General features: G+C 40.5%; 1 pseudogene across 1 annotated transcript; it reads right to left on the minus strand.

Annotated features, from left to right (window-relative positions):
• Positions 1 to 528: 528 nt before the first annotated feature.
• Positions 529 to 972, minus strand: LOC309796788 (peptidyl-prolyl cis-trans isomerase FKBP1A-like; annotated as a pseudogene). The gene has a single exon. The product of its transcript is annotated as a peptidyl-prolyl cis-trans isomerase FKBP1A-like (transcript).
• Between the last annotated feature and the right edge of the window lie 4,522 nt (positions 973 to 5,494).

Genomic DNA, 5,494 nt, shown 5'->3' on the forward strand with positions numbered 1-5,494 from the left:
GCTGGCCTGGGGATAGACACCTGTAGAGTCCAACATCTCAGTGAAAATGATCTCCTTTCAGAAGGCAGAGGGTTTAAGGGGAGGGTGGAAGTGGGGCAGTGGAGACAAAGGTTCTCCCCCTTCCCACTTTAGTTTTGAGTAGGGCTTTTAATTCAACACAAGGACATCTCTCAACTTGGAGAATAATTCGGCCCTCAAAAGCGCCTCATATCTGCTATGGCTTTGCAGCACAGCAGCAATAATATTTAATATATAGTAGATAAAACTTTCATCCAAAATAAAATAAAATAAAGATTCTTGCACACCCCCCATACCAATTCCTATTCTAAAGTTAACCCATGACTTGTGCTGGTAATACTTGACTAATACTTAACTGGAAATCTAGATCCAAAGGACTGAAACTCAATTTCACCTCAAAACAAAAACAAACTAAAATGAGTAACTTGAGGTTTATGGCATATAGTTCAGGTCAACACACATATGAAGATAAAGGGGAAAAGCAAAGCTGGTGACAGAACACATTGTCAGGGAAGATGTTTATACAGTGTACTGGAACATCAGGAAAAGCTCCGTATGGACTCACTGTGTGCATCTGGAGGCGCCAGATCCTTCCATGGCACATCCAAGAGTGGGGAGCTCAGGGAGGAGGCCATTCTTGTCATTCCAGTTTTAGAAGCTCCACACCAAAGAAGAGAGTGGCATTTGGTGGGAGGATGCTTGGGTGCCCAGTGGCATCATAGGCATAGTCTGGGGAGATAGCTTGGCTCTCTGACCCACGCTCATCTGGTCAACCCCTTCTTCCCAGCCTCGGATCACCTCCTGCTTGCCCAGCACACACTTACTGGACTTGTTTCTGTCCAGGGACGAATAGAATTTCTTTCCATCTTCAAGCATCCCCTTATAGTGCACCACGCAGGCCTGGCCGCACTTCGGGAAGGTAAGCCCATCTCCGGGAGAGATGGTCTCCACCTGCACTCCTATAGCGGCGTCGGCTGTGGACGCTGGGCGAGCTGGCCTGTAATTTTTTGACCTTGACGACTGCATATTTTTCATCCACACTTACAATGTTTTCAAATTATGCCTGCTGCTTTTCCACTCTGAGTTGCAAGTTAGGCGAAACAGATACGAACACTTTGCATCACTCTTTCAGGTAGTCTTCAGGCAGGTTAGAAGAGACTAACACAATAATTTGCAAATGAGATTTTGTCTGCTCCCTCTGCAAACAGGGACCAGGGTCTCACACTGGGAATAGGGGCTTCCATCTTCAAGACTACAGCTGATCTGGGGGTGGGTGAGGCAAGGTGAATAAAAACACTATAAAGCTTTTCCACAATTTTTAAGTTGGCTTTTTCTTGATTCCCCATTTGCTTGGTTACTATAGACATTTGACTATTTTCCACAGTTCTGACAAAGTTAGTTCTGACTGTTTCTACTTATTTTTCAATGTTTCTATAGGGGGATAGGAGTTTGGAGCTGCCTACTTCACCAATTTTACTGATACGACTCCATACATAAATAGCATAATAATTTCCAAATTACTGGCAAAAAAATGGTGGTTGAATTCCCAGTCCAGTCACCACTCTTCCACCACCAAAACCTAATAAACCTATAAATATACCTCAATAGATTCACACCCCCAGGAAAATAATTGTGTCTGGTATATTTTTGTACTTCCAATTCCTAGTATAATGCCTGTAATAAAGCAAGTGCTCAAGAAAAGCATTTTGAATAAATGAATAGTACTATAAAATCTAACTATTAGTAATAACAGCAATTACATAGTAACATGTGAAATGCCAGGGATGCAGAATATTGTATTAGCAAGCAAAATTTATACCCATACACTGCTTTATATTTTCCAGAGAAATTTCATATTTATTACCCCTTCAGACTGTCATAACCATTCTTTGAGGTAAAAATGATAGGGATTATTACTCCATTTTATAAATCAGATACAAGAAATGATGTTCTATGCCATCATCTGTAATTGGCAGTGGTAGGAATGTTGTCTAGGTCTGCTGCATATAAAATCTCTGCTCCTTTTATTTTTTTCCAGTTTCTTTCTTTTGATAATCACTACGGAAGAAAATAAATCTTTTTTCTAAGTTGCCCATCCTGAATGAAGCAACTACACTTCTCTTTTGGAGGTTTTGAAAAATACCAACCACCAACAACTACAAGAAACAGCAAATAAAAGAGTTCCTACTCTAAAGCATTCCGTTTACTTAGCTCTCTCAGAACAACTGAATGTGTGCATATGTGTGAATGGTGGGGCCTGAGTTCTTGGAGAAATAAAGAAGCATTTGTATTCCAGTGGACCACCAGCCTCAGTGTTTGAGGCCCTTATCATAGGAGTGTGATGAGGCTGTGAGGAATTTGAATTCCCCATAGGGGAATGGGAGAGGAGAAACAGCTACACAGGCCTTAAAGGCTTTCTCTCTCCTTGTCTCTGATTGCCTCTCCTATCCCCACTAGCCCCTCTGTGATTTCATTGAAAAATTGGAACCTGGGGCAAGAAAGATTAGGTGTAGGAAGAGGTAGGAGTGACTCCAGGTAACAGTGAAATCCAAAGTGGTAAATGAGAAAGAAAGGGAATATTGTAAGTTATGGCACACAGAAGCATTAAGGGAGTTCTTGTGGTTTCTGTAAGTGAAAGAAACTGGGAAGGCTAATAAAGTTTGGATGTCTGTCTTACAGGAAGCTCTACAAGAAGTATGGCCTGCAGAAACCCAAGAGAACTGTCTACATATCCAGTTTCTCAGCCTGAGCCTTTTTTCCCCTATAAAGAAAGCAGAATAATATAGAGAAATAGAGTCATATAGGCCTAAGTTGAAATTTAGTCTCACTACCATTTAACTACCTATGTGATCTCAACAATTTGATTCACTTTCCTGAATCTTAGTTTACATAGCCATCCTCTAAGAAATGGTGATAATGTGTCTCAAAGTATTATTGTATTACATGAAAAAATGAATTTGGTTTATAAATGTTAGATATTGTCATTATCACCTTTGGATTGCCTGAACTCCAGTGTTAGATAATACTCATTTATCCTGCATCATTTTAGAGTGGTTTTCAAAAGTGAATTTATCAGACAACTTAAGCGTTAGTGTTTAAAAGTTGACCCTCGATGGAAATATTTCTAAAATATATTATACAATTCTATACCTGCTTAAACAGTAAACTAAACAGAATTAAGCATCTTCTCGATGGCTGGGGGGTCATTATTAATGAACATCTCACATTGCTGTCATATAAGATACAATGATAACCCTCAAGAACTAGGAGACTGGTAGTCGTGGGAGTGGGATGAGAGTGAGACACAAGGTTTTTGGCACTTGCACTCAAAAAAATATGTTTATTTCTATGTCTCTCTCTCTCTTTTTTTTTTTTTTTTTTTTTTTTTGGTGTACGCGGGCCTCTCACTGTTGTGGCCTCTCCCGTTGAGGAGCACAGGCTCCGGACGTGAAGGCTCAGCATCCATGGCTCACGGGCCCAGCCGCTCCGCGGCATGTGGGATCTTCCCAGACCGGGTCACAAACCCGTGTCCCCTGAATCAGCAGGTGGACTCTCAACCACTGCGCCACCAGGGAAGCCCTCTATGTCTCTTTTTATAGTTACTGTTTTCCCCCTCATTCTCAGCCTATCAGATGCTGCTTCTTGCTGCTATCAGTATAATGCCTCTGACTACTCCCCTTCTAATTGTTCCTGCTAGTCTAGATTGGACAACCAGATAACTAAACTTGTTAAAATTATGTCCAAGCAGTGGTTCTTTCATTGTGGTCTTTGGACCACTAGCATCAACATCACCAAGAAACATGTTAGAAATGCAAACTCTCCAGACCCACCCCAGACTTATTGAATCACAGAACTCTGGGGTAGATCCCAGCGGTCTGTGTTTTAATAGGCCCTCCAAGTAATTCTGATGCATGCTCAAGTTTGAGATTTACTGCCCTACTACACTTGTTAATAATGCACACTCCCAGGTCCCACTATGAGAGATGTGATTTAGTAGGTCTGTGGTAGGGCCCAAGAGCCTTAATTTTTTAACCAATAACCTGGATTATTCTGATGAAAATAAAGACACACTTAGGCAAACATTTCCCAAGCCTAAACCAGTGCTTCTTAAGCTTACTTAGGGACTTTGTTAAAATGCATATTCTGATTTAATAGGTCTGGGGTTCAGCATTTTAATGGTCTCCCAGGTGAAACCTATACTGTTAGCCGGTGGGCCACGTTTGAGCAGTAAGATCCTAGAACCTTATCTAGTAGGTGATTTATAAGAGTTTTTATTTTACTTTGTTTTTGAATGCTTTTTAACTCGAATTTTTCTATAAACAAAAATAATATGTCTTCCTTGTTTTTGCAAAAAATATCATTTTCTTTAAAATAAAATATTTTTCAATGGTGCATATTCCTAAATTTAAAAAATGATTTGTTTTAATCATACAATATGAGTTGGTTGGCTTTAAATACAGAATGGAGGAACTCTCCATTGAATAAAGTTCTATGAGCTTGAGTTTCTAGACTCAGTGTCATCTTTTCAGGCTTTTCAGAGGGCTTTTATTCTGTCCTTCTATGTTTTAAGTATACCTCCAGTAGAAAAGGGGTGGCAAAGCTTCCCTATCATGAAGGTCAAAATTCTGTGACAGATCACATCTTTCTCTTTGGAGCTAAAATAGATGCTGTCCTTTCTCTAGTCTAAGCTCTAGTGTCAGCATTTGTCTCCTCCCTGAAGGGTATTGATTGATAAACCACGGCTTTTCCCACAGGTGAAACCATTTGTTCCCTCTGAATGAGCATCCTGAATGTTTCATCCTTTCAAGAGGGAATGAGCCTCTGAGGAAGGCCTTCATGCTGACCCCTGGTTTGGGCAATCTCTGGACTTCTCCTTATGTAAATGAAATGCCTTAACAGGGAACCAGTCATGGAAACTCCTTATGTGTCACCTTGTGGATTACTTTATTTTTATTTTTTTTACATCTTTATTGGAGTATAATTGCTTTACAATGCTGTGTTAGTTTCTGCTGTATAACAAAGTGAATCAGCTATTCGTATACATATATCCCCATATCCCGTCCCTCTTGAGCCTCCCTCCCACCCTCCATATCCCACCCCTCTAAGTGGTCACAAAGCACCTAGGTGATCTCCCGGTGCTGTGCAGCTGCTTCCCACTAGCTATCTATTTTACATTTGGTAGTGTATATATGTCAATGCTAGTCTTTCACTTCAACCTAGTTTCCCCTTCCCCACCACCCACCATGTCCTAGGGAGCTTGTGTAGGTTGCTGGCATCCCCACAAGGAGGAAAAGCAAGGTAAAGGATGTTAACCTAGAAATCTTTTTATTTCTCCCATTTGGAGTTGGATAAATGACTCCAAATCATGAGCTCTAAAGTGAAACTAGTACCCCCCAAATATCTCAGTATGGCAATTGTGCCTTCCAAAATAGAGTCTATTGATTTTCAGGATTGATGGAGTTGAAGCTATTTTTAT

The sequence above is a fragment of the Mesoplodon mirus genome (genome assembly GCF_964341445.2).
Source record: "Mesoplodon mirus genome assembly, chromosome: X".
Taxonomy (NCBI): domain Eukaryota; kingdom Metazoa; phylum Chordata; class Mammalia; order Artiodactyla; family Ziphiidae; genus Mesoplodon; species Mesoplodon mirus.